The sequence below is a fragment of the Amblyomma americanum genome, chromosome 1, assembly GCF_052857255.1.
Source record: "Amblyomma americanum isolate KBUSLIRL-KWMA chromosome 1, ASM5285725v1, whole genome shotgun sequence".
NCBI lineage: Eukaryota > Metazoa > Arthropoda > Arachnida > Ixodida > Ixodidae > Amblyomma > Amblyomma americanum.
Window position 1 is genome coordinate 324,515,218 of NC_135497.1, and position 26,794 is coordinate 324,542,011.

The 26,794-nt window shown below is 50.8% G+C and overlaps 1 protein-coding gene across 1 annotated transcript in view; it reads right to left on the reverse strand.

The window, feature by feature from the left end:
- The window catches only part of LOC144115429 (acyl-CoA Delta-9 desaturase-like), an 89,537-nt gene that overhangs the window by 59,406 nt on the left and 3,337 nt on the right, over positions 1–26,794 (reverse strand). The gene's annotated exons all lie outside the window — the stretch shown is intronic.

Below are 26,794 nucleotides of genomic sequence, written 5' to 3' on the forward strand. Positions count from 1 at the left end.
TTCCTTCTAGAACGCGGCCATCGGTTGTCGTGCACCAGAATTGCCTTTCGTTTTTGCCGCAGGCGACATTGAAAACCGTGCTCGAGGATCTTTACGAACAGCGAATTTGGAGGCCACACGTGAAACCCGCCTCGAAGGGATAGCACTTCCGGTTGCACGAAAACTCCGACAGCCTAGCCTGGCCGGCCACGCTTAAGCAATAGAAATAACAAGGCTGTTGGAATCTTAATGCACCGGAGGTAACGGGCGAAAAATACGGTGGACGCTCCCTTGCGGGAAAACGTACAGAGAATCTTGCAGAAGACCTACATTTTCATTCGCTTGGGAAGCCAGGTGAGGGATGGACTGCATTTCAGTGTAGGGGCTGTGCGGAAAGAATCGCGCATCGCATAATCACTTGGTTTCAGAAAACGCAACACCTTTTCGGCATAAGTTACCGCGCATGTCGCGGCAGAATGCAGTGTGGTCATAGCGGCTGGAATCCGCACAGTTCACCAAACCCCGCGCTGTCTTCCATTATACTTGTGACAAGAAAGGACGCACGCCGACAACTCGCAGCGGTGGAAAACTTCCTGAAGTTCTCCGCCACAAGAAGCCGTCAAGTTTGCTTCCCAGCGATGCGGCTCGCTCGGATGCTGAGTGGTTGCCCTCCACGAGACAGCGGGGGGCTTCATTAGATATTTAAGGTGTCGCCCGTTTTCTGCTGCCTTCTCACAACGCTGCCGGCTGCAGTACCCGAAGAACGGGCGAAAAATGGGGATAAAAATAAATAGAGAGGAAATGAACTTCTTGGAGGAAGTGGCGAGCGTGGAATACTCGGCTGTTTTATGCGCGTCGACCTTCGCGGTCATGCTTCATCTTTCGCGATGCACTCGTAAGGGCCTCAGCTGCGCGCCCACGCACTCGCACATGCCCTCCAGGGTCGAGCGTTCATGTACACGAGCTGCCAGCCGGCAAAACCAGTCGGCGACGCGGTACTCGCATGACGACGTGACACACATGACAGCCACCGTGACCAAATATGAAACCGTGCCTCGGACGTGTGCGTGTATTCGTTCCTCGATCGCGGCATCAAGCGGCCATGACCGCTTTGCGTGCACCAGGCTGTGTTAGTATATGTCTTTAGCAAGCCCAGTGTCGTCAGGCATGTCGCTACGAACGGGTAATGAACTAAGAACCAATTTTTGAGCAATAGAGCCAGTTGCAAGACCAACAGGACTGCGCTTGCCTGTGACTGTCTCTCGTGGCCTAATCATTGCGTTGTCTGTTGCGAGGTTAGCACACCCCTATGTCATTATGAAAGACCAACTAGCCCCCTTTAAAGCACTGAGGACCTAGAATACATATAACAGGAGCAGTGTTCGAATTTGCCCGAACTGTTCTTGTTTCCAGCTACAAAGCTGAGAGCAGGCTCTCGCAGCGTCATCGTTTATACAGCTTGCTTTGCCTTTTAGCGCTATCATGGGTCGCGCCGAAGGCTTGAGCGCCTTATTAATTTAAATGACGGTGAGTACAGATGTGTTTTATTCCTTGATGTTCCACCACCCCGCAAACATGCGTACTGGCATCAGCAGAAACAGAAGAGTGAAAGAAGAACGCATAATCTGACTTGTCGCAGGAATCTCCTTGTTGTGAATACATTTCTCGTTGCCTGATGAGATGTTTCTCATGAAATGGTATGCTGCCGTTCGTAGCCAAAGCGCTCGAGGTTAAATATTTGTGGTGGATTCAGAGGGAATACCCATTACGTGGAATGGCCTTAAATTCGTACGTGTGGCCCGGATATTATGCTCGGGTTACTTTGCCACCAAGCGGTTGGCGGTGTCCTGGCGAGAGCGTCGCATTGTCGTCATGGCGGAATGGTCTCGTTTAGCTTGTGCTTCCAAAGCTGCCTGGAGAGCCGCACGCAACTGCCACAAAAGCAGCGCCGCCACAAAAGCTATCGCTGACACCTCGTTTGCACAGTACTTCACGGTAAACCTGCATCGTCTGACACTGAAAAGGATGTTGTGTGTTGACGTCTTCTAAACAAGGCTACTTTCGTACAGCGAGTAGCGACCTCGTAACCGCCAGACCCCAAGCACCTCACGGAGCTGACGCGGCCGAGCTGGCAGCAAAGCAAAACTGTCCCAAGCGCGCTGAGGGCTCAGTCCGTCGCGCCAATAATTTGAGGCAGGACCATCCCGCCGAGAGTCGCCCTGTTTCCCCAGGCTACTGACACACCTGCAGCGCGTGTTTTTCCTTTCTCGTGTGATCGGAAGACGGCAGGTGGCAGGTCCACGTGACTTGCAGCACGCAACAGGCGCGCAGCAACACCTCGCTGACCGGAGGAACTGAGGAAGCGAGTCATCGGTCGACGCGTGCGCGCGATTTCGTCACTCGCCGCTCTGCGTGCCGGGCGGCACGTCACGTCAGCGCGAAGTACCACGAGCGCTCTCCCCGAGTACTATAATGGCCGCATCCGCGCATTTTTCATGGCTCGCCGGGTCTGAAGTGAACGGCGGCTGGTCACTGTCGTCTCTCGCAAAACGGTCGCCCGTCGGTGGGCGGTCGGTGCGTGACCTATTCGTCACTGCAGAGCCGAAGCGGGAGTAGCCCGCGGGGGCTACATCACGGCATGCGCGGTTGACGCGGTTTCCGTGCCCGCTTCGAGCGTGCTCACGAGCTTTCCCATTGCGCCGCGGCGGCTCCCAAACGCGACAGCCATGACCGGCAGAAGGCTCGCACGAATGCCGCCCGCAGCGCTCGGACAGCCGCTGCGTAACGGGTCCGCGGGGACGTCGCGCCCGCGCGCTCCGTTAAAGCCGCCTTGTCAAAGCGCAAGGGGACGCCCCATTTCGTTTTTGATTTCCGTTCATGCCGCGGCGCCCGCCGTTTATTGAGTCGCCCCGTTTTTTTTTCGTTTTTTTTTCGCGCCTCGGCGAATACGTCTTGGACAAGACGTCGTGCTGCAGTTTGCCGCAGGCGTTGCTTCCGAGCGTCGGAACTCTGACTGCTCATCTGGAGCACCACCAAGGGGGCCGTGGCTCGAGGAAGCATAGAGCCTCTTACTATTAACTAGAGGGAAAGGTGGCACCCCGCCTATGGGAGTTCGCATGGAGCTTCCTCGAGACCCCCTGCACCACCATGGGCGCTCTAAGCATCATGGTGGTGAAAAGCTACTGACTGCAAAACTACAAGTTTTGGCCAAAAAATAATGAAAAAACAAACGTTGTTTGATAATCAAGAATGTCCTATCATTCAATATTCTGTCTATGAATCGCAAGACTAGCAGAAAAACATGTACCTAAAACGTTTGTTCATAATGAGCGATGGCTTGCTCTCCTATTGGCCAAGCATTGCAGACAACAAAAGCCAATATTTTTAAAAAGGAAAAATGTCTTTGAAAAAAAAACGTTGTCGATCCAATAATTTAAAAGGTTTTTCCACAGCATTTCGGAAAACAAAAAAGAAACTTTTATTGGCGTCGTGTGGTGTTGCGTTTTCGCTACTATGGCTTTTGCGCGCTACTTTTACGCCGAGGTCGTCTGCGTGCGGAGCGCGCCGTGGATACAGAATGGAACATCTTAGTAACGCCACTCTGTGTTTCTGAAAAAGAAAAAAAACCTACTGTCCTGCACCAAGTAGCTCATCGCCCCATGATACTTTGCGCGCCCATGGAGGTTCAGGTGCAGCGCCGCCAGCTTTCCCTCTAGTTAATAGCAGGAAACTCTATGCGAGGAAGGCGGCGAAAACTTGGCTTAGCTTCGGGCGTTGCGGCACCGATTCGCCCGTTTTCACGATTCGACGCGTTTGAACCGCACGGAGTAACCGGGATGGCGTGCGCGAAAGACAAAATGCGGCGCTGCTTGGCGAGAATAATGCGGCCTTTGCTTGGACACGCAAACGTACGTGTCTTTGGCCCCGCAGTTGGATAAATAGGAGAGGGGCTTCTTCCCGTTCGTTGGTCGCGAGGAAGACAGTGTGTTTTGAAGAGGTTAGATGGCTGGATTAAAAGAGGAGGTTGAGCAGAGGCGCAGAGGCCTGAATGCGATCGGCAACCAACCGACAGCGACATCAGGCAGCCGGCAGACTGTTCGAATCAACCACCACTTGAAGAAGGGAAGAAAAGCGACTCGCTGTGAAATTACTAACTGGGAACCCCCCACCATGCGGCCGTGTTTCGGATGCACGGGCTTCTGTGGTAACCCTTGGTGTGCTTCAAGACATCATGTGCCGAAGCGGCTTCCTCAACGGCCCATGAAAAGTCCTAGGCCAAACGGAACCGTAAAAGTATCAGATTCCAGTACACTTTACGAACAGCTCCGATTGGCCGTCAACGCTTGGAAGCAAAGTCTCAGGGTACAGCGAAAAGATGACCGTTGTAAAAATATATGCATACAAACTGGGTGGCTTCTCTGAGAGCACATTCTTCCAAGTCGGCGGCCTCACGTTAAACGGGTGCTAGAAAGTAGGCATGTAGGCAGTAAGCCACACAAAAGGGCTTCCGTCTGAAAGGCCATCATTACTCGTACGACAGCGCTGACGGGCCCAACATTATGGAACGCCTTTTCATCACGCGCCTCAACCCTTCACAACCTGTTTCGGGCAGAGGGGAAAAAAAAATCAGGTCCTGCCTCTTAATTCGGGCTAGGCGCGGAGTGCAGCCAATGTTTATTATCAGAAGCCACACAAGCGGACCTGCCTGGCAATCTCCCAGTCGGTGCACGTAATGGAGAGCGCTTCTATTCCTTCCACTCCCCTCGCTCCTCGTGCCCCTTCGCCGTGCCCCATATGCTCTCGCGAGCAGCTCTGGGCACCAAGGGTACGAGGCCAGTCCTTAACGCCTCGCAGAGCACTGGGCCACGCCGCGGCAGTGCCTATTGATGGACGCTCCCATAGTTCGGCACTGCTCTCAACCGCCGACAACAGCCGCGCGCCAAAGGAGCCTGCGAGGTCACTGCGTTCTCTACGGGGAGGATTCTCAAGTGCGAAATGAAGCGAGAAAGATTTAAACGAAAAGAGAGACGAAAACGAACGAAGGAACGAGAGCAGCGCGTCCTGCGGTGCACGCCCCATTCATAGCTGCGCGATAGAACGGGGCCGGAGGAGGCGGGCCTCCCGCGAGCGGGGCAGCCGCGTCTTTGACATCGAGAGGAGTTGTTTCGTGACCGCAGCCCCACCACGCGAGTCTACGCATTTCTTTTTTTTTTGCGTGTGTGAGCTCGCCGCTCGTGCCTGAGCTTGTCATCGACGCACTGTACTGAGTAACGCCCCTTGATAATATAATCAGGAGACTTTAGTACTGAGCGCGGTGCGGCGCCAGGTCGCGCATCACCCTTCCAGCGAGCGACCCGACACCGCTTCCTTCCCGGCCGTCGATAAATGGACGCCAGGCAACCACCCTCAGGGCGAGCGCTGCTTTAGCAAGATGGCCGGCACGATTCAACCAGAGCGCCAACAGGTTGGCCGCAATTAGCGGGTCCTTCTCGCAACGGGCGCTCTTCAACGGATGCCCTGCGTAGCGCTGCGTGGCGAGAGCGAGCGCCAGCGGGCCGCAGCCACTTGCGTGCGCGCGATAACGAAAAGGCCCCATTAGGCCCGGGATACATGGAGCGTTTTGTCGGCGATTTTCGCCCAACTGCGCGCATTTGACGCCCGGCCTCGAGAAAAACGCCCGCCGCCGCCGATCTGCCCCCCCCCCCCCCCCCCCCAGATATTGACGCGCGGCGTCCGGCGAAACCGGAAGCGGCAGCCGGACCACGCCAATAGCAGCGCAGAAAGCCCGCTCTTCCGGTTTGGCCGCCTCCGCCGCCGCCAACATGGCCGCCATGGCCGACGAGCACTGCTGTGCTTATTGCACGGAAATGTTATTATCGTGGAAATAAACCCCTCACGAGACATGAAATGTCGCTTTTTTTGGAGAACACGACCGAATCTTGGATCGAAATGCCCGCTTTTCCTCCCTGAGGCGAAGGTGCCGAAGAAAACCGCAGCCGATGGTAGCCACGGCTGAGCGGGCATCGAAAGGTACGCGACCGCATGCGTTCGAGCACGCAAAACCTTGTAGATATCTATGCACGCGTGCTGCAATCAGTACAGTGGTGTCTAAATGAACAGTTTCGTTATTCTGAATAAGGAGTCAGCGTCGCTGCTCTCAAAGAGCTCCTCGCTCAATGGTATTTGCCACTTGTTGATCACATTGCTTTCGCGCAGAGATACGCGGCCTCGGGCCGCCGCTTTTTCGCTCCATGTATCTCCGGCCGGGCGTCGCGCCGCCACGACGTTTTCTGCCGCGCGAACATCGTCGGAAAAAACGTCGCATGTATCCCGGGCATTAGGACGTCTTCTCACACGCTCCTGCGACGATAGCGCCGCCTGTTTCGCTACTGCCTTTTCAGCGGCTGTTTAAATATAGCGAACGTGCCACAGGCTAAAATTACTTCGCTTCTCATTACATCGTTATTTTCTTTCTTTCTCTTTATCCTCGGCGTCTCGACAAGAAGTCTAAACAAACAGTCGAAGAATAAAAGCAGAAACTACGACTCGACATTCCGCTTCCGAGCGTGTATCGACAGACGCGAGTGCCGAAAGAGATGCGCGGAAGACGCCAAGTTCTCGGTCATCCGCGTGCCGAGGTGGTCTTGCCAAGATGCCTAAAACCGCGGACGATTATCCCCTACCGAGGCAGTCTGCGCGAGGCGCGTTTGCCCACCGTGGGTCAAAACTTGTGAAGACTAACTCGCTGCCTGCTGCTCTCTCAGGTGCCTTTTCCTTACGCGCCGACTAACAAACTCACTGGTTAGTTGGTGGTGAACCCCGAAAACAATGATAGTGTGCGGGTTTTTATCAACTGGGAGCTGGCGTCAAAAGGAAGGCATGCGTAACGCTCAACGTTTCCTAATTTGTCTCCTCCGCGGTTTGTTTGCTGTTAGAGAGTGTTAGCACAGCGAAGACGCACTAGTGTGGGCGAATCACGTGTTAACCTATGCGTCACGCGGAGCGATAGGTGCGCGTGTCACATCGCTCCACACCTCTAAAGATTAGCGTGTGCAGTACGTCAATCCGGTATACTTGCCGTACGATAAACAAGGAAACTACGGCAGCTGCTACTGTGCGGCAAATGTGCCTAGCAACGGTGCCTGGCAACGGTAGCAACCGCAACGTGTTACCGAATTTACCGGCCGGATGTCCTGCTACGCTGAAACTGTGTAATACGTATGCGCTGTGATAAAACTCTCATTACCTCCAAAGCAATGACCGCGGTTTTGGACATCGGCGCGATTGCGCCACCTAACTTTTTAAGATGTCGCTGAGAACCAGTAACTTGTGGAATAGAATGCGACAGTAAACAAAACGAACCTCTCCTGGTTTATTAAGTTTTTTATTTAAAGTATTGTTCATACTCATGTTCAACTCATGTTCGAACCGGCGCTGTTTAAAGACGGACACGAATAGACGTTCTTAAACTTTTTAGTGATGGAGGTGAAACTTTCGGACTGTGGTAAGCAACTAGAAAGAGAAGGAAAAGTTAAAAAGATACCGGAGCTTTAGGCCCGACATGATCTCATACTCCGCCTCTTCACTTGCTGGACAGTCTCCTGCTCATCATCGATTGGCGGAAGAGGATATCCATATATTAACCAGGCATTCTAACCAACTTCTCACATTTTTGGCGCACAGCTGCGGCCTAAAGCCCCAACTCGATGGACACACCCTAGGTGTACGTGCGGAGCGCCTGCGCGCACAGCGCCGCGTCGCGACGGCAGTCGAAAAAAAGGCATCCACCTCCATGCTCCCTGTGCTGGCTCGTTCCCCCTCTCGAGCCGACCGAAGGAATTTCAAGCGTGAAGAAAGGGGATTTGGTGATATGTACAGATATCTGCGCCCTGCTGGCGCGCGCGCGCGCGTCGCGCTTTGCGCATGCGCAGACAGGATCCAGCGTACGCCCGTGCGCGTAGGCGCTCCGCTGGTATGCGTAGGATGTGTCCATCGAGTTGGGGCTTCACGGCTCGTTGAGAGCACAAAATACAAAGCGAGAAAACAAACATAAGCTAGGCAGAGGTCGAGCCCTCTCCCGAGCGGCGGACATTGTTGCTGCGTATTCCGCAGATGTCAATCGTCACACTTCCTCTCGCGAGAGCTCCCAACGCACATTCCATCGCGACCGCGCCATCGCATGTGCGAGCAAGGGTAGAAGAGAAAATGGCTGCGCACCCACAAACCAGCCGATGCGCGTTTCCGCACTCAACACCGCGGTTCGCCACTGATCAGAGCCGCAGCTGCCGCCCTGTTAGCTGTACTGACTTGTTGGTGCTCGCGTACTGGCCAGTCGCGAAGTGGTGCCGTGTTTTGCAATTACTAACGCGAAAGGATTAGACGGCTCATCGACGCGAAAACGCGGCGTCGCTCGAAATGTGGCAGCGTTACAAAACTCGCGATTGGTCGAAACGGGCTGACGTCATCAAAGGCGGGAATATACGAAAGGTTAAACAGTAATAGTCAGTGATAGTTTAGAACTGCTCCAGCTACAAAGGAATAGAATAAAATTATTATAGATTTGGGACATAATTGTATCAGACCGAAGAAATCTGCTTGTGTGTAGCCTGATATACCGCGCGCTATTTCACGCTCCCCGTGCAACATTGAGAGAGATGACGAGCCTGCCAACATTGTACTCAGTGTTAAAGGGTTATGCATGCCGGTGCTTTCTTTTGCCGGCCACTGATAAATTTCCAGCAATTCATTTCAGAAAAAGAGAAAAAAATAACAGTGAATTTAATAGGATTTGTTTTGCTATACCGAAAAATTGAAAATGTACAAAGCTTTGTTCACAATTCGTTCAGATGAGATCTGAGATTCAACTGCCATCTCACTTCGAAAGTGGCGCGGTGCATGGGCACTCCGTTTCGTTGCTACCTTTTAGGCTTCGCCGTCGTCGACAGAGAGACAGACGCCAGTTCACACTGATAAACGTTTCGAGTAATACAACGCGCAGTCGGCGCGAGCCCGGAAGGAGATCGGCTGCCGACCACTGACCTCTTCACCTGCCAGTGCCGCCCATTTCGTACGATTTAGCAAGGGCCTGATCGTGTGTGTATTGTACCCAGCAAGACGACTAAGCGGCTCAATCAATAAGCGGCAACGGGAGCAAACTTCTGTTACGCGAGAGCGCTAAGTGACTCCCAGCTACGGACGAGCTCAGTCCAATTAGATAACCGAGGAGGCCATGGTGCATGCAGTCCAGTGGCAGTCCCCGAGAGAGGCACCAGCAAAAACCAATAACGGCTCACGCAAAATAAATTTGTGAATCACGCATCTGGAGACCAACCGAATATTTGGCGTAAATTGTGATGTGCGAATGGCTGCAGGTGTACCGTGCTGCAAGATGCTGCAAAGGAATGGCTGCAAGATGTACATTTGCCCTTCTGTATCGAGCTCGGACCGAGCTTCTGCGTCGGCTAATCGCGCTGCGCTCGCAATTAGTCAACAGCGGCCGCAAACTGAGTCTCCACAACCGTACCAGCCGCGCCACTGGGAAGCGCAACTCTTTCCGAGCATGAACGCAGCGAGCGCCGTCTTCAATCGTGGCAGAATCATGTGCGCATGTGCAAAGAATGAATGTCACTTAAAGCGACGATGGACCTTATGGAAAAGAGCCTGTTCTGTGCGGTTTGCTGCCGAGGAGAGCTTGCGAGCTGCGCGCTACCAGACCTGTACTAAGCCGTTTGGAGCAGCGGGAGCAGAGTAGCGACAACCACAGTGCCGTTTCGTAATGCTCCGCTCGCAACGGGCGGATCAGAAAAAAAGAAAAAAAAGCACCACCAAGTGCCCGTTCGAACAGACGGTGTCCCGGCTAGCTGCCCGCATGAACGGTGGACAGATGCACAGGCGCATTCCAGTACACTAGGTGCGTCTCGAAGGCGCGACGGCATTGCTGCAAACAGCGGTCTCTTTTTTAGCAGCAGCGCGTCGCGCTGACGCTGCCCTCGGGACCTGCGGCTGCGAGCGCGCACTCTGCTAACACGGCGCGGTCGTCACCTTACGATCGAGTAAACGCGGTAAGCGGCCGAGGGAGCGCCGCGGCGGGCAGCCCGTATCGAGGTCGAGTTCAAGGGTATAGGCATCCCCGCCTCGTTTTCCTGCTCCCGAGTGCAGCGCCCGTTCCTCTGCGTCCGACGTGGTCGCGACAACGCAGTGGCGGGCGGGCTTGCTGCTGCTGCCACCGCTTGCATTTATTTGTCCCGTGTCTCTTGGTGCTGCTGCTGGAGCCGGTGCGGTTTGACGCGCGTGCTCAACGAAGACCTCACTGTGCTTTTTCTCGCAACAGACGACGACAGACGATAGCAGCGCGTCCTTCATCCGCGCTCGTCGGATGGTCGGACTCTGCGAACTCAGTCTTCCGCGCACGCCGGTTGCGCTGAGCGCGGGACCTTCTGGCCCTGTAAAGCATTTTGACTGTGGCTCGCTCACACGAATGCCACAGAAGTCGACTCCATTAAACTTTTTGAGAGAAAGAGCAGGTTTTGAGAAGGGAAGGCGTGGCTCGTCCTCTAGTCTCTTCCCGGACAAACGGTTTTTGTACTTTCCCTCATAAAGTGGACTGAAGTCGACTTCCGTCGCATTCTTGTAAACGCGGCTGCTGAAGACTGAGTGGACGGCTTTGCTACACCAGCTGCGCCCAGCAGAGGAGGGAAGTAAGCATAACTTTTAAGCGCAAGAGCACGATGTGATACAATGCGGTCATCGCGCATTCCGAGAATTTCTGCCATTTTCTCTTGGCTGCAACCAAACAGGGAGCAGGCTTTAGCGGTCGGATGGCGCGTTAAGCTGTCGAACACGCTTTCAGGTGGAGAGTCAGACGGAGAAAAAAGAAACGAAGTCCTTGCATTCCTCATTCCCGTCGCATGATACAGACGAGGAGAGAGGGGAGCATCAGAAGTGGCTGAACTGGGCCGGTTTCCCACTTCGCGGCAGGACCGAAGGTGCCGTGTGGCCAACCATAGAATAGAAGAACGAACTGCGGCCCGACGTCAGGAATTCCCCTATGCCTCGTCCCCAGCATTCTCCAGATCCCCGGCAGCGAAATGCAAAGAATGCAGCACCCTGTATCCTGGGGGAGCGAGACAAAATCAGTGCGTGTCAGTGGGTTTCGGAGCAAAATGATAACAAAAAGAGAATAGGGTCTGAAAGTTGACGGGGGGGGGGGGGGAGGAGTAGGAAGCCATGGGGACGTTTCCCCAGCTCGGTGCCAGGAACACGGCGTACCGTCTTCACGAAGAAAGGACACGGCGGCACCTGCCACTTGTCGACATTGATGCCTCTTGTTACCTGACGGCCGGGTGAACAGCCTCTCTCGAGCGCGGTAGTGATTCGTGTTCGTCCAGCACGTGCTGCACGCGGAAATTCTTCGAGCCAAGCTCCGCTGTTCTCGTTTTCGCAGCGAGTTAATTCTTCACGGTATTCGCCGTCGTACGATCTGGTCGCAGATGCCGCATTAGTTCAACTAAAGTGTGTTAGCACTGTAGTTCAACAGTTACTCGACGCATTTGTTCACGCCTGCGAAAATGCGGAATCAGCGCCCGTCGATGTACCGCGACCACCGAACAGTTGATTCGTTGCGCGTTGCACGTGCACGTGCCCTTGGACTCTTTGAAAAGGACTAGTAAAGCTCGCGCCTTTGTACACCCTAGGTACGAAGTCCCTAGAATGCGAGAGACGAGACGAAAACGAGCCAGCAGGGAAGCGCAGTGGCCAAGGGACGAACAAGCAGACGACTAGTTCTCACACGTGGCGCAAATATTTCTGCCTTTCGAGATTGTCATACGGGTATGACAGCTTGTTTCGATGTATCCGTGCTCATCATTCTGTCTACAGTCGGGGACAAAAGTCTCTGGACCATGTGCTCCGGAACCGAAGCCGATAGCTTTAAAGGTGCACTCAAGAGGAATCTGAACTCGTCTTTTTACCGCGGGAACTCTATCTACACGTTCCGGGGATTCTTAAAAGCTTCGAATTATTTCCCTGCGCGGCCGATTTCCCTAATTAAATCGGCTCCCACCTTTTTTTGGAACTCAACGCGGTAGGTATATAGGTGGAGTCAACCAACGCGTGGAGTGCCTTTCAGCCAGTCCAGTGGCGGCTTCGCTTTCGTTTTTTTTTGTTTTTTAGGTTTCAGTGAATGAACAGTTTCAGTCACAGGCAATATAGCGGCAAATTAAGCCCACGGAAATAAAAATACACATGAACTCTTTGATATACGTGCCACATAGCCGATGGCCGAGCGGCAAGCCGCCACGGGACTGGCCGACGCGTTGGTTGACTCCTCCTACCTACCGCGTTCAGTAAAAAAAAAAAAAAAAAAAGGCGGGAGCCGGGACGGTTATTTCGATTTAATTAGGGCAATCGGCCGCACAGGCCAATAATTCGAACTTTCTAAGAATGCCCGGAACGTGTAGATAATGTTCCTGCGGTAAAAAGACGAATTCAGATTCCTCTTTAGTGCACCTTTAATATTAGCTGCCAGCTGCAGACCACACTTTTAGAAGAGAAAAAACAAAATTTTAGCTTTCACCTCCTCAATTGTGGTCTCGAGCCAGCGGCTAATAATAAAGTTATCGGCTTCTTTAACGAAGCACGTGGTCCAGTGACTTATGTCCCCGACCCTGCGAGCCTGAGAAGTACGGCATTAGCAATAACTGGTAGGAAGTGACGGAGTCGTATGACTGATAGTTGACACTGCTGGCGTGTAATAGCTCCAATAGGGCTAGGAACTTAGAAGACTGTCTCCGAATGGCTGGCGCCGTTACTGTCGCCTTGCGACATTTTATTACCCTCTGCGTAAGAGTGAGGTATTAATGCGGAGGTGCTCCATCAAGCAGACTCGTATGGGCAGTTGGAGGAGGTGAAAAAACGCCAACGCTTTCATTTTGTGTTACTACCAGCATCCTTTCTGCCATTTATGCCTTGCGTAGTGCAGAAAAAAAAAAAGAAAATGTACGTTGGGCACCATTAAGCGCAAGAATGCCCGTCTCGTAATCGCACTTTAGACGTGTTGGCTATCTGTGGCTGCTTCGCGGTTTTGCTGGCGTTGTCAGCTGCGGACAGATACGTTCACGCGAAAGCCATCGGCAGTTAGCGATGCCGGGATAGCCTGGACATCTCGACTGGAATTTTGTTTCGTTTTCCCCCATAATGACGTGCGTTAACCAGGAAAGCTTTCTCCAGAAGTACGAAAGGGACCAAATAATTTGCGCTCTTCCAATATATTTCTCTACCAGTACATATATGGTCGTATACTGTTTATCCACCCTGAATGGAAATGATCGCACCTCAATTTATATCATTACCTCGCTTGTTAAAGCTACACGTGTGCACACGCACGCTACACGATGCAGACAAAAAGCAAGATTTTTTTCTTTTCAGGAATGCCTCCAATTTTTGCTTCTCACGCGGAAGTGACAGACTCCAGTGAGTACAAAATGTGGTCGGTTACAGTGAATGCCTTGCCCGCGAAACAGTGCGTCTGAACTTTGCAACAAGCGCCTTATTGCGCGTTTATAAGCCTCTGGGCAGCGTGTTCGCAAGGAACTACCTTAATTCACAAAGTAGAGTTTCGCAAAACGAATACCAGCACGAGAAATGATGGCGAATCACATTAAATACAATCATATGTATACTATTTAGAGAGCATAAAATTAAGCGTGCAACAGTACATAACACTACACCTCCAAACTTCGAGACAGCGAATACAATTAATTTCATTCGGTACGCAAAAAGCACTAGAATTTCGACACCAACGTCCTTTTTTTTTAGTTGCTTCAACTATCCTCACAAACATACAAGGCTTTCAGCTCGTATTGTTTCCAAGGTTAGTTGAAGCAACTAATCATTTCTTATTCGTCACAAAAATGAATTGAAACATGCAAGACAGCACAATCACACACAGCCCGACACGACATAAAAAATAGCGCTCCATTTTAAATGTTCTAGTGTTAACGCCAAATTCTCTCTGAACTATATACTTTATCTTGCTCCAGTTTCGTTGTTAATATGCCCCATTTCCAGCAATACATGAATATTTTGTTGCATCCTCACGAGGGAGGTGTTTGTAATCCGCGAAGTAGCAGTATTTTCTAGATCCCCCTCATGCATTCCTTAAACATTCATTCTATAATTCTCTAAATCTCATGACGAATCTGCCCGAATAGAGATGTTGTTCTTGCTTTTCTCCAGAAGCACCATTTCTCACAGAGAAGAATAAACAGGGAGCCCTCGGTGAACACGCAGAAATTAATTATACCTGTCGCAGTATCGCGCAGTGAAACGTAAGGATCACGCTCCCACTCAAAGAATAGAAGCATCATGTTATACGAACCCTTTGCACTCTTCCGAGGAATTCGGAGGGCATAATGGGCTCGAAAAAGCGGCGACGCATTTTCATCGATTTAAATGACGTCTTTCACCTTCCTCTCGCTGATGCTGGCGCGATCGCGCACGATGCTGTTGACGCCAGCTGACACCCTCCCCACGAAGATCGAATGTTTCGAAGACCAATCCGCGCTCGGATGTTTAACTACCGATCGCTAAAAATGCACCCGAAGCCGGAGGGCATCCGATACAGCGGACACACGCTCGTGCCGCGTACATATGATGATGGGCGCGTGCCAGCAATCACCGGACACGAGTGGCTCACCTGTTTTGGTATCCGAGTTTTGATCGAAGAAAATCTGGACACGGAGCTATGAGCGGCGACGATTTGAGACCACGTTGGTCCACAGTGGACTGCTAGCTGCCCTTCTTTCTGTCTGCTGCTCTTTCTTTGACTGTCCTTCGGCGAACAAAGTGCGCGCTTGGTGTCTTCACTCAGTGCTCACACAAGAGAAGAGTCGATGCGGAGGGGGCGGCGAAATTTCTCCTTCTGTCGCTTGCCAAAGGGCGCCCGTTTAAATATATACCACTTTTAAGAGGAAACGCGCTGGCGCTCGTGGAAGACCACATGCTCGCTCGCCCAAAGAGTTCGAAATTTCACCCTCACCTTTTTTTCTCCTTTTTTTTTTTTCGATCCCGAAAGTTGCAGTGTTGCGCGCCTAGTGCGACGCCTTCTTCGCGCCTCTGGGAACGAGCCGTGTCGCATTCGTCACGGAGAGGAGGCGCCGCTTTCCTCCGTCGCACTCTCGCCCTCTTCTCCTCACCTGGCTCTCTGGACACTTCTTCCTCTCTACGGAATTCCGTCACGCGGGCCGTTTGTTCCCGAAGAGCTACTTAACAGTGGCACCTCGTAAAGGGCTGACCATTGGCACATCGCGTGGAGCGGCTGTTGTAAAAAAATGTTTTTTTTGTACCTTTTTCTTTTTGCCTTAATTTTTGCTTCCTCTCGTTTCGGGCACCAATACAGGTCACGAAGTTCGACTACCGAAGCTTCATCGAAAGAGCGAAAGCTCCTGAATAAGCCGGTCACTTGAGAATTCCCCTCGATGAATCCGCGGCTAGGCACATCACGGGCACGTCCGCTCGTTCATTCGCGCGTGCGTCGGCTCGTTTGCCTTCTGCAAACGGCTTGCGAAAAGGTTGATTTCTGGCCTAACCTCCCCGAGACTGTCAAAGGAGTTGTTTTTAGGCGGTGAGCACGCTCAGTTTCCCGTCGCTTACAACTCTCTCCCGTGTGAAAACGACGGCGGTGCAAATAAACATTGTCCGCTCTTGCTAGAGCCGGTTGGGTAACCGTTTTAGATTAGCGCTCGGACATCGTAAATGCCGTGTTGAAACGAGCGCCCGCTGTTTTTCGTCTGCTCAGTAAAACTATCGAAATAATACCGGTTGCTGAGTGAGTATGAAGCTGCAGCTCTTCTCTTTTTTCCTTGGTCGATGCGGAGTACATATACTGCGATTGTTCTTGTGCTGGGCATTTTTGCGCGCACAACTTGACAGCAAACCATGTGAACTCTAGAGCGGCGGTAGCGTAATGTCCTTTGTGAGCTGACTCGGCACCATCATCATCATCATCATCACCCTGACTACCCCCCCTCCCCCCCTGCAGGGCAAAGGCCTCTCCCATGTCTCTCCAAATTAACCCTGTCCTTTGCCGGCTGCGCCCACCCTATGCCTGCAAACTTCCTAATCTCATCTGTCCACCTAACCTTCTACTGCCCCCTGCTACGCTTGCCTTCTCTTGGAATCCACTCCGTTGCCCTTGAGTATCCCACTTCTGTCTGGCATAGTGTGCGCCCAGTGACGATTACTGCGTACGTCGAAGCCGCTGCTGCTAAGTAGGTTTGTGATGAATGAATTTTGGAAAGTAGGTGAAGAAGCTTTAAAAAAAATTAGATGACTTGTGTTGCGTCCCTGTTATTTCCTTTTTCGTTTGCGAACTTTGTGTGATGATCGTGGTGATCTTTTAGCTTTGTAATGCTTCATCGCCTTCAAACGCGGTCCGAGCAAGGTCCCTCTGTGCTTGCATGACTACCCAGATTTTGGAAATATTCCTTGATTTACCTGGCCGTAATGTAAGTTTATGTTCAGTAGAATTTAGACTGCTTGGTCAAACACAGCGTCTCCCGATTTGCAATTCGAAGAGCGGCTGTTCTTTCCGTGTTCGCCATCGCATGAACTCTTACCCATTTACTTGTTGAGCGCCATGGTCGATGAACGAGCTGCTCTCGCGAGTCTACTTCAGCGCAGGCCAGAAAACAGTATTACCGCAAGGCTGTATTCTTAAAAGTTTTATGTCTGCAAGGAAATCGCCGATGTAAGGCAGTTTAGCTTTGGGCAGAGTTAGCAAAGAATCAAATTGTCACTGAAATTTATGACTAACCCAGGAAGCTTGCAACAAGCCGTACAGAAATCCAGAGGCACATGATTCGAGGACGATCTTATTGATATATATATATATATATATATATATATATATATATATATATATATATAGGCACTACAAATAAAAAAAAGATTAAAAACATTCCCCTATGCCCCTTGGTTTCCGTGACTGTTGGCTTCCTTTATATATATATATATATATATATAAACTCTGCTGGGCCTCGGCCGGACTAGCCTGGCAAAGCAACACTTGCGTGCAAGCTTCAGCTGCGCGAGTACTATACTAGCCTCTGTTCTGATTGGTAGCGCCCAGTCTCTGCACTGGGTGAGTGAAATGGGGGAGTGAAACGCGTTTTATTTATCTATTTTATTTATCTTTTTATTTTAAAATTCCTAAGCGGATTAACTTTCGTTTGGATGATCCGATTACAATAATTATTTTCTTTTTGCACTGGTCTGGGGAAAGCACGAGGAATCCATTTAATCAGACTAATTGACACTGAGGAAAACATCGCGGTGCGCCTTTGGGGCCGCACTGCATCGTTCTTTGCCCGTTGCATTGGAGCCCATATGAACACAGCGCGCCCCTGCTGTGGAAGGAAGGCTCGAGGGGCGGAACTGACCGAGACACGCGCCTCTGCCTACCGCGAGGCACGCGGCCCAGTTCCCGTATCTGCGATTGCCTAATCTCGCGCGTGGACTGCTTTCCCCTTCATCGGCGCGCCTGCCGCCAGCTGCGGTTTTTCTCCTCTCTTGCAAAACCTGAACGCCTTTGCCAGCGGTGAAAAGAGGGTCTCTTATGAAATGCGGCACATTAACCCACTGGGTTCGTTTACTGTAGTGATCACAGGGCTCTGTATGCCGCTTCATCGATCCAAGTGGAAATTTTCCCAGCCAGCCGGCAGTGCTTTTCGAGCTGTCGGGGCAAACTGCGGAGAAGACTTCAGTGGAAAGTGGTACAGTTGTGCTCTTTTGCAGCAAGAGGCGTTATACGTATAGGCCCCCGCTGGCTGTAGCGTGGCTTCGGTCAGCCGGCGATCACGTGTGGACACCCCTTCCACGTGCCTTGCGCTACCTTCGTGGTGTTCGAAGGGGGTGGGGGGTTCAGCAGTGATCACCCGAGCTTCACGCAACCTTAGTCGTCATCGGGTGGGACGCCTCTCGGTCGCTGCACGTAGCCGGGAAGCGAGTGCCCGCAAACATGCAGGGGGTCGATTACAGAGAGCAGGCGCTATAGGACCGCTGCCCGAATGTATCCGCAAGTCTGCGCCCACTCACTTCGCAGACGAAACTTTGAAATCCTTACGCTATGTTTCGTAATGTGGAAAATCTGTCACAGCACTATCGCCTGCCCGCGAGCCTCCTTGCTCTGTAAAAGCCACTAAGTGTATGACAGTCCTTACGCTAACTCTCGCTTAATTTCGCGTTTTACGCAACAAACGTTAACGCTGTGTTTTTATTCTTTTGAGGTAAATGAATGAAATGCGTGGTCGACGAACTCGCGCTGACCTTTAAACTATGCGCAAACCAGACAATGATTTTAGGAGGTTGGCGCTTCGAGGATTGCCTATCCCGAAATAATTAGTAATCAGCAGCTGCCGTCCTTACGTCTAGTTTTAAATGTAGTGATGATAACGGACACGAGAATTAAGGCTCCGCAAAATGATTTTGCTCACATGAACAACCGAGTTAGTTAACCTCATGCTTATAGACAGCAGGGCCTACCAGATATGCCCTCGCGGGTAAGGTGTAGCAGCTTCACTCTGCGTTATACCTTGTAATACCTGGCAGATATACACGGCGCTTCTGCGTGCGAGTCTAGGCGCCAGATTTTCACATCAGCATACCACGTCTCCGAATTTCTCGCAAGCGCAGTGTAAAGTCGCGGTACCGCGGCCCGTTTCCTCTGCAAACAACTCATACAGCATGCGCGGAGTATAAAATGCCGATAACCTGTCATTACGGTCAACGCGACAATTTGGCGAAAACGAATATGTCCGGTACCCTCGGCGATAAGGTCGATGGCTGCAATGAAGCCCCGTGAGCTCTGCAGAGAGTTCCCTCCCTGGCTCGGCAGCAGCCAAAACGTATATAGAAACACACGTGAACACAAAAACTCGGCGGAAGCTCAGTGTGACGAGGTCAGCGCCCAAAGTGAGGCTGGTTCTCGTTGTCTGTTGCCCTTTTAAGTATTTCGATGCTGAGACCTTTGTCGGACGTTCGAAGGCCACAGTTCAATCTGTTCAGTTGAAAGCGTTGCGCTTCTTCACGGCAAGGAAGCCATGGCCTCTTGCAAGATCGCAGGATTAGCGAACTGGCCGGTGGGCTGCCAAGATTCCGAGAACGTCGCATCGAAGACGACCTCCGCGATCAGGAAGCAATGGGCACCAAGCCAAGTGGATATTACTGTCCATGAAAAGTCTCGACTGCGGAATCAGACGCGTCCGCGGCGACGAAAGCAGAAGGCCCGCGCCACGTTCTTCGGAGATGCCGATCAGTTTCGAAGTCTTCGGTGCAGACTTGACGACAAGAAGATTCTGCTGCCAGCTTCAAGCCTTCCTGTATTGGAGTCATAATTTTTTGAACTTATCTTTCGCAGGCTAGGCATACATTCAGCGTTCTGTTTCATAGGTTGCACGCTTCATGCTAATAGGGTGGTCATATTTTGATTTCCTTCATATTTCTGCGGGGCGTGAAAAATTTCGGAATGCGAGCTTAAACGGAAAGTTTTTGGGTGTTCGTTTTCTCGACTTTAAATAGGCCTACGGGTTTGGGAGTCATGAAAATGAGCACAAAACACATGTGCGCCGCGCTAATAATTGGTTACAAACATTTTGCACCGGCAGTTTAGGTCTCGCTCAGCGCCGGCACTGAAGTACACCGTGACGTCACAAAACTGGTAACGTCGGCGTCGACAGCAAGCACTGGTAGTTCCTGGGAACAACCACTGGGTTTGTTTGCGTTCGAAATGTTGTGTCTGTACCCCTTTAAAACTAACGCTGCTTCACGGAATATACCTCACGGTCCGCGTGGTCAAACAGTACGCGCGTCGAACACAGGAATTACTGTCGCGAATATACAGCAGTCACGTATAGTACATATGACTTAATAGGCGTTTATTAGCATACCGGAGACCAGTGTTGTAGGCGTTACCGAAAAAACGTAACTAAATACGTTACTCGTTACGTTAAAGAAAAGGAACGCTTTACCGCCCTACGTTACCTACAGAAAAATGTAATGCGTTACCGTTACCGAAAAAAAGTACCACACGTTAGTTTGCCGTTACTTCATGGCCATAAATTTTAAGTTTTCGTCACCGTAGGAACTTACGATAACAATTTTATAAAGCTCACATTTCATATATAACATCTAGCCCAAACAACGATTTTACGCAATATCCAGATTTAACGAGAATACTTTGCACACATGTGCAGTAGCTTAGCAATGTTATAGTGGTCTAAAGTTGCCTGTAGAGTTACATGTGTTGGATTCTAAAGGGCGGTTCACATGCAAGCGAATTGGCGAACAGAGCGAACAGCGGCGCGGCGCTGCGAAGCGGTTCGCGAGCTTTCGTTTCACATGCATCGCCGCTCCGCGTTTCCCACCGCTGCGAAAACCAATGTTGCGGGCAAAAGATATGCGCCTGCAACCGGTTTTGGTGGCCTGCAAACACAAAAAAAAGCGTAATATAAAAGCATTATTTTGTCATTTCTTTTCATAGTTTATTTAAATAAATATAATTATTGCGTTTCAAGCATTAAACAGCGCTTTATACAATTTCTTTCCTAAACAAAAGTTCGTACGTGCGGCGTACAAACTCGCGTGGCAACGCCGGGCCAGTCTAGCCACCCTTGCCGGGCGGTCATTGGTTGAGATGCGGTGCTGCCGCCTCGCCGCCGCGAAAATTTCCAACTTGCCCGAACCTCGCCGCTCCAGCCGCTGGGGCTTCCTCCGCCGCTTGAGAGAGGGTGTATGCGCCGCGGCGGCGGAGTTCGCGAGCGGTTCGCTTGCATGTGAAACGGGCTTAACTCTGTGGCACATGGTGAAGCCATCTTCTGAATGTGGCATTAAACACAAAATGGCACTCCAACATCAATTCTAACTTCACAAAGAAAACATCGCTGAACTCTCAACAAATTTAGAGCAATTCTAAAAAATGTGATGTTCCAAAATGCTCGGCATGCTTCCACTCTGTAGAGAGTTGTGTGTGTGAATGGTTTGGGAAGGGGAGGCAGGTGAAGGCAGGTGTGTGAATGCGTGTTCGTGCAGGTGTTTCGTGCTTTATGGCTATTCTGTCTTTTCTTTTTTATTTGGGTGCGTTGTCAAGGGCAGCTGTTTTCTGGCATGCATGCGAGCCCCAACAAGGGTTGTCGGGAGCACCTGTACATTTTGTTTATTTACATCACTTTAAATGCCCTGCGCTTTTTTTTTCTAAAAAAGGGTGCGGAGTGGGTCACAACTGGAACGAAAAGTAACTAGTAACGTGACACCTCACGTTACTGAAAAATGTTAACGTAAGTACCTTACCCTTTACAGTTCCGAAATGGTAACGAGTATGTTACTAAGTTATCGATAAAAGTAACACGTTACCGGTAACGCCGTTACTTGTATCTCGTTACCGACAACACTGCCGGAGACGTATAGCTCATTACCGGAAGGCCGGCTGCGCACGCGCAGTGGCTGCCCATCACCCCAACAATGCCACTGCGCATGCGCAGAAAACATCCGGTAAACCGGTATACGTCTCCTCTAGTACGTCGCTGGTATGCTAAAAGCGTCTGATTTTTGCACATGGTCACACTGCGCAGGCGGGGGGTATCTTCCTTCCAAACATGTCATATTCGTTACAATGGCTTTGCAAGGCAGTTTTTTCACAATTAGTTGTAACGTTCCTTCTGAAACCGGGAAATGGTGACGCGGGCCAACCGTACGCCCAGCCGGTGGCTCTGAGGATAGCTATCCGGTGTTCAACGCCGGAGTGAGTTGGACTTACTTATTCCGCATGGCGTTCTTCAACGCGCAATGGCATCGCACAGCTAACGGGGATGTTCGCATTTCGCATCCATCAAAATGCGGCCGCCGCGGCCGTTAATTCATCTCTCTCGCGACTTCGCGCTGACCAGTCGCTAAGGGAGAATTTCGCGCTTCTCAATAATCTGTAGTGTCTGGCAAGACGGCTTCTGCGTGCTAGAACGTTTCCTACTAAAGACTCGCGTAATTATAGTGCATTAATGGTCTTTCGCGGTCGTCAGCGTGAGTGCATATGCGGACATCTGGGTCTCAAAGCTAAAGACTCCCTGAAATGCTGGTAGGCGTATCAAGATACTCTTTTTTTTTAAATTTCACACCCTATAGCCAGCTCTGCAATGAGGCCCATCACATCCTCTGCTTAAGCGCACAAAAAGACACGGCGGCTACGTGTGGATTACATATCGGACTGACAGGCTGGGCCACATTCCTTGACATTTCGAACAGTGTTCTCGTTCCAAGGATTGTACAGGATGCGCTCGTTCTGAATGTCTTTTACTCTCAACTTATGTAGTAACGTAGACGCCCAGAAAGGATTCTTCACGCATAATCTGCAATTAAATACAGCTTCGTGACGATTTTCACTGTTCACACTATTCTCATGGCGATATTAGCATAGATCCGTCGAAAAATAGATCGTGCGCGCGTTGGCAGTCGCTTCTGAAGAGAAGTCCACACAAACGCCCGCACGGACACGATCGTGATGCGCATAATTCTGATAAATAAGGTTAAATAAGCACGCGTGTTTCCTACGCTTGCGAAACTGCAACGCCCTTCCTCATTTATTTCGCTCTTTGCATTCACTGAGCGCAGACAGAGAGAGTATTACTTTCGCTGCGTTGGCGAGACATGTAAGCGCATATACACGCGCACAATTACCAACCGCAGTCGGCTGTGCCGCACTTTGCATGCGTTGCGGCCTGCGGGCCCATTGATAACCATCGGCGAGAGAAAGTGCTCTGCATGAACGGCCGCGAATCTCCGCTAGGACGTTTGGTGCATAAAAAGAAAGCGAGCACGGTGGGAAAGCTGCGATTTAGCGACGAGGCAATGCATGCAGCCCAGCTCATCTGCCGCGTTCGCACGGTCGCCGGAGCCGCACGTGAGCAGCCAGGCCCCAAACCGCAAGTGCCCTGCTCGGTTGTCCAGTTTATTTTTTTTTTTAACTATGAGCATTCTCACGTCGAAACAACGTGTGCGGGCTAATCATTGCCTTTTTTTTTTGTTTCTGGGGCAGTTAGCAAGATGCAGTTCTGTCTGAGGCTGATTAAATTTACGAAATACTGTTAGTCATCATATTGACCGGCACTGATCGATGACAAACATGAAATATGCCGGATGTTTCTGTAAAGAATTTGAGTAGTGTTTAAAAATAAAATTCTTGATTGAAACCATCGCTTCTCAGTAATTTCAGCGCTGACTTGCGTCAGAAAACACCTCCGTCAGTAAATTGGTTAACTAAAAGCTAATAGTTACCTAGTTAAATATTATAGTTACAACTCGCAACTGGCCGAAAGTAATAGCCGCATCAGTTGTTACGTCAAAAGGGATTGTCATCGGTGCTGTGGCGCGAGGAATTCTAAGATCGCGTTAAACCGAAACCGTGGGTCCGAAGGGCCACACCCACGATCACACGTCATTCGCAACCCCGTGCCCTCTTTTGTGGCAAGGAGACTCAGCGCCGTTGCCACCCTCCCCAGCAACGAGCAAGGTGATAGATAAGCAACGCCAGAAAAACGATGCCAGTTGAGTCAGGCCGCCGAGCGACATGTATGTCATGTATGCTCGCGGGTGTGGCGGAGTGCGCTCTTCGGCCCCAGGAAACCCAGCATTCCTTGAGCTCCAGCACCGAGGAGAAGTGAATGGCTGAAAACTAATGTGGTTGTTGCTAACGGTCCGCTGCACATCTGTAATTACTACGAGACGCCTAACGTTAGCAGCTCCATTTATTTTCACTAAACTGGACAGCTGAAAGACGGTGCCATCCAAATTATAGGCAGGAAGTGATGGGTTCGATACCTGGCCATGGCGCCCACATTAGATGGACGCATGCACTCCGTGACTCCGGTGACCGTCAGAGAACCTCAGTTAGAGGAGCAGTATCAACACGCAACGTTGTAGTGCCTACGCGCTGGACTGACGTGACTCTGGGATTATTAGTCTAATTTATTCAATGCGAGAACATTAGAGTTGTCGTCACACCAAAACACCGCTGATGACCGAGACGAAATTAGCTTATTGGTCGCGAGAGGTGACGTGATCTTGTGACGTCATTGCAACCTGGTAACCGGGTTTTCAGCAATCTTGTTTCTAGACAGCAGCCTAGAAAACCGAAATCAAAAATCGAAAAAAAGTAATATATAAGCAAATGTGGGCCCCGTCACAGCACAGCGCATACATGCCACTGCAGCTAGCAACCCGAATATGGTGGTTGATGGACCGTAAATTGGAAAGAAACTGACGCACACACAGACAGAAGTTGCAACAGACGCTGCCACAAATGTGAAATCTATCGCATTCCATTCTTAAGCGCCCCGACAGTTTTTTTTTTCTAGCTTCCGAAATAACTCTTCCAGCATCGTCGTGCTCACATCTCGCTCGTGACGTAACGCAGAAATGCCTCGTTTCTGTGTTGTATAGAATGCGCATTCTCATCATCATCATCATCATCATCAGCCTTACTACACCCACTGCAGGGCAAAGGCCTCTCCCATGTCTCTCCAATTAACCCGTTCCTTTGCCAGCTGCATCCACCCTTTGCCTGCAAACTTCTTAATCTCATCCGCCCACCTAACCTTCTGCCGCCCCCTGCTGCGCTTACTTTCTCTTGAAACCCACTCCGTTACCCTTAAGGACCAGCGGTTATCTTGCCTTCGCATTACATGCCCTGCCCAAGCCCATTTCTTCCTCTTGATTTAGACTAGGATGTCATTAACTCGCGTTTGTTCCCTCACCCACTCTGCCCGCTTCCGGTCTCGTAACGTTACACCTATCATTTTCCTTTCCATGACTCGCTTAGTTGTCCTTAACTTAAGCTGAACCCTTTTCGTTAGCCTCCACGTTTCTGCCCCGTAGGTGAGTACCGGTAAGATTATGCTGTTGTACACTTTCCTCTTGAGGGAAATTGGTAAACTGCCACTCATGATCTGCGAGAATTTGCCATATGCGCTCCACCCCATTCTTATCCTTCTAGTTATCTCCCTCTCATGATCCGGATCAGCTGTCACTACCTGCCCTAAGTAGACCTATTCCTTCACAACTTCCAGGCTCTCGCTGCCAATTGTGAACTGTTGTTACCTTGCTAGAACATTACCTTGGTTTTCTGCATGTTAATTTTTAGACCCATCGTTCTGCTCTGCCTCTCTAACTCATTGATCACGATTTGCAGTGACACAAAAAAAGAGGGCCAACGACCTACAGGTACGAAGCACGGCACTCACTTGGCACCTGTTCAAGTTCTGCGACCCCACTCTTCCCAGGGAATCGTCGTCTTTTCCTCAAGCAACGGGATTCCCGAAGAGAAGAAAATGATCATGCAGCTGTGCGGGCAGCTGTCATCTGATCAGAATTTGCCGCTCAGCGGTCGTCGATGGGAGCGAAGATTCGAAAAGGAAAGGCCGTCAGCTTACGCGGTAAGTCAAAAAGAGCTGTGGTGGTCTGAAAACAGAGATAAACAAACAGGGAGAGAGAGAAACTCATACTTCGAGTGAAATGTGCAAATAGAACTCTGTGAGATTTCTATAACCAGATGCCACTAGTGGTATTCATGACAGGGCGCACTCGTTTCCGTAGGGGCTACGTATAGAAATAGCTGCAAAGGGTGAAAAAAAAAATGCTTTCGCGCACATCTACTAATCCCGAATGCCGATATTTGTGCAGCCGTGAAGTGACGCGGCTGGAAATACAGTGTTGCATCTATAGCGTGAATACTGCGAACGAGGCTAAAGGGGGCGGAATCAATCGAATCACGGATACGGAGACCTCATTTAGATGCAGGAGAAATTCGAAAGCGCCCGTGTTTTGTGTGACGTCAGTGCACGTCAGAGAACCCCGGGTGGTCGAAATTAAGCCGGAGCTCTCCACTACGGCGTCCCTCATGTAGGCCAAGCGCAACTCAAGGGACGTTATTCCACACATAACATACCGCTTAAAGAGGCTGAAGACACACTTCGGTTATGCATTTTTTGGTAATAACACACACAGCCATTCATTCCACTATCAGCACGGCAAGGCTTCGCTCGTGGCTTTCCAAAGGGTTTTCTGCTTACTAAACGAGGCCAGCTTATGTGCAGTCAACCTGAAAAGCTGGTGATTCCCTCGTGCCGCCTTTGGAACAAGACACACGTTCTTTTGCGTAGTCAAAGGGGGGTCCGCCGTAACTAGTTGCACCTCAACTGCTGCACAATATCCTGCTATTTCTCCTGCTGCCGCTTTCCATCCTAGGATCAGTCTTTCTGATTCTGCAAGATCAATGGGAACTGCGTGGAGCATTGCTGATAACGCTCTAAACGCGCCGCACAATGCCGCCAAGAAAACTATAGGTCCATTCGCCATCCATGTGCAGGGCTTCTGAAATTATCTCCAAGCGTTAGAACACCAGAGATTTCTACTGCACTCGAGCTGAAGCTCAAACTGAACGGTGGATCACTCTTCCGACCAGAAAGATTGCATTTGCGGGAGATGTACAGTGTTCCCGTTTATCTCGAGCGTGCTACTGCGACGAGCTTCAAATGTTGGCGCGCAACTTGGGAGAGTGGCACGTCCCTTCGAACATCGTCGTCCGAGCTGTGTTTCCTGAAGAATCACGAATTGACAAAACCCACGCTGACTTCGCCACAATTAATGGACCTTTTACCAAAAGCTACATCTGCTTGAGCTACTACAACTCTCGGGGCGCGGCAGATCTTGCAGTCCTTTTTTTTTTTTTTGATACAGGGCGCAAGCGAAGCGATTGGCAACATCGCGGGGATAT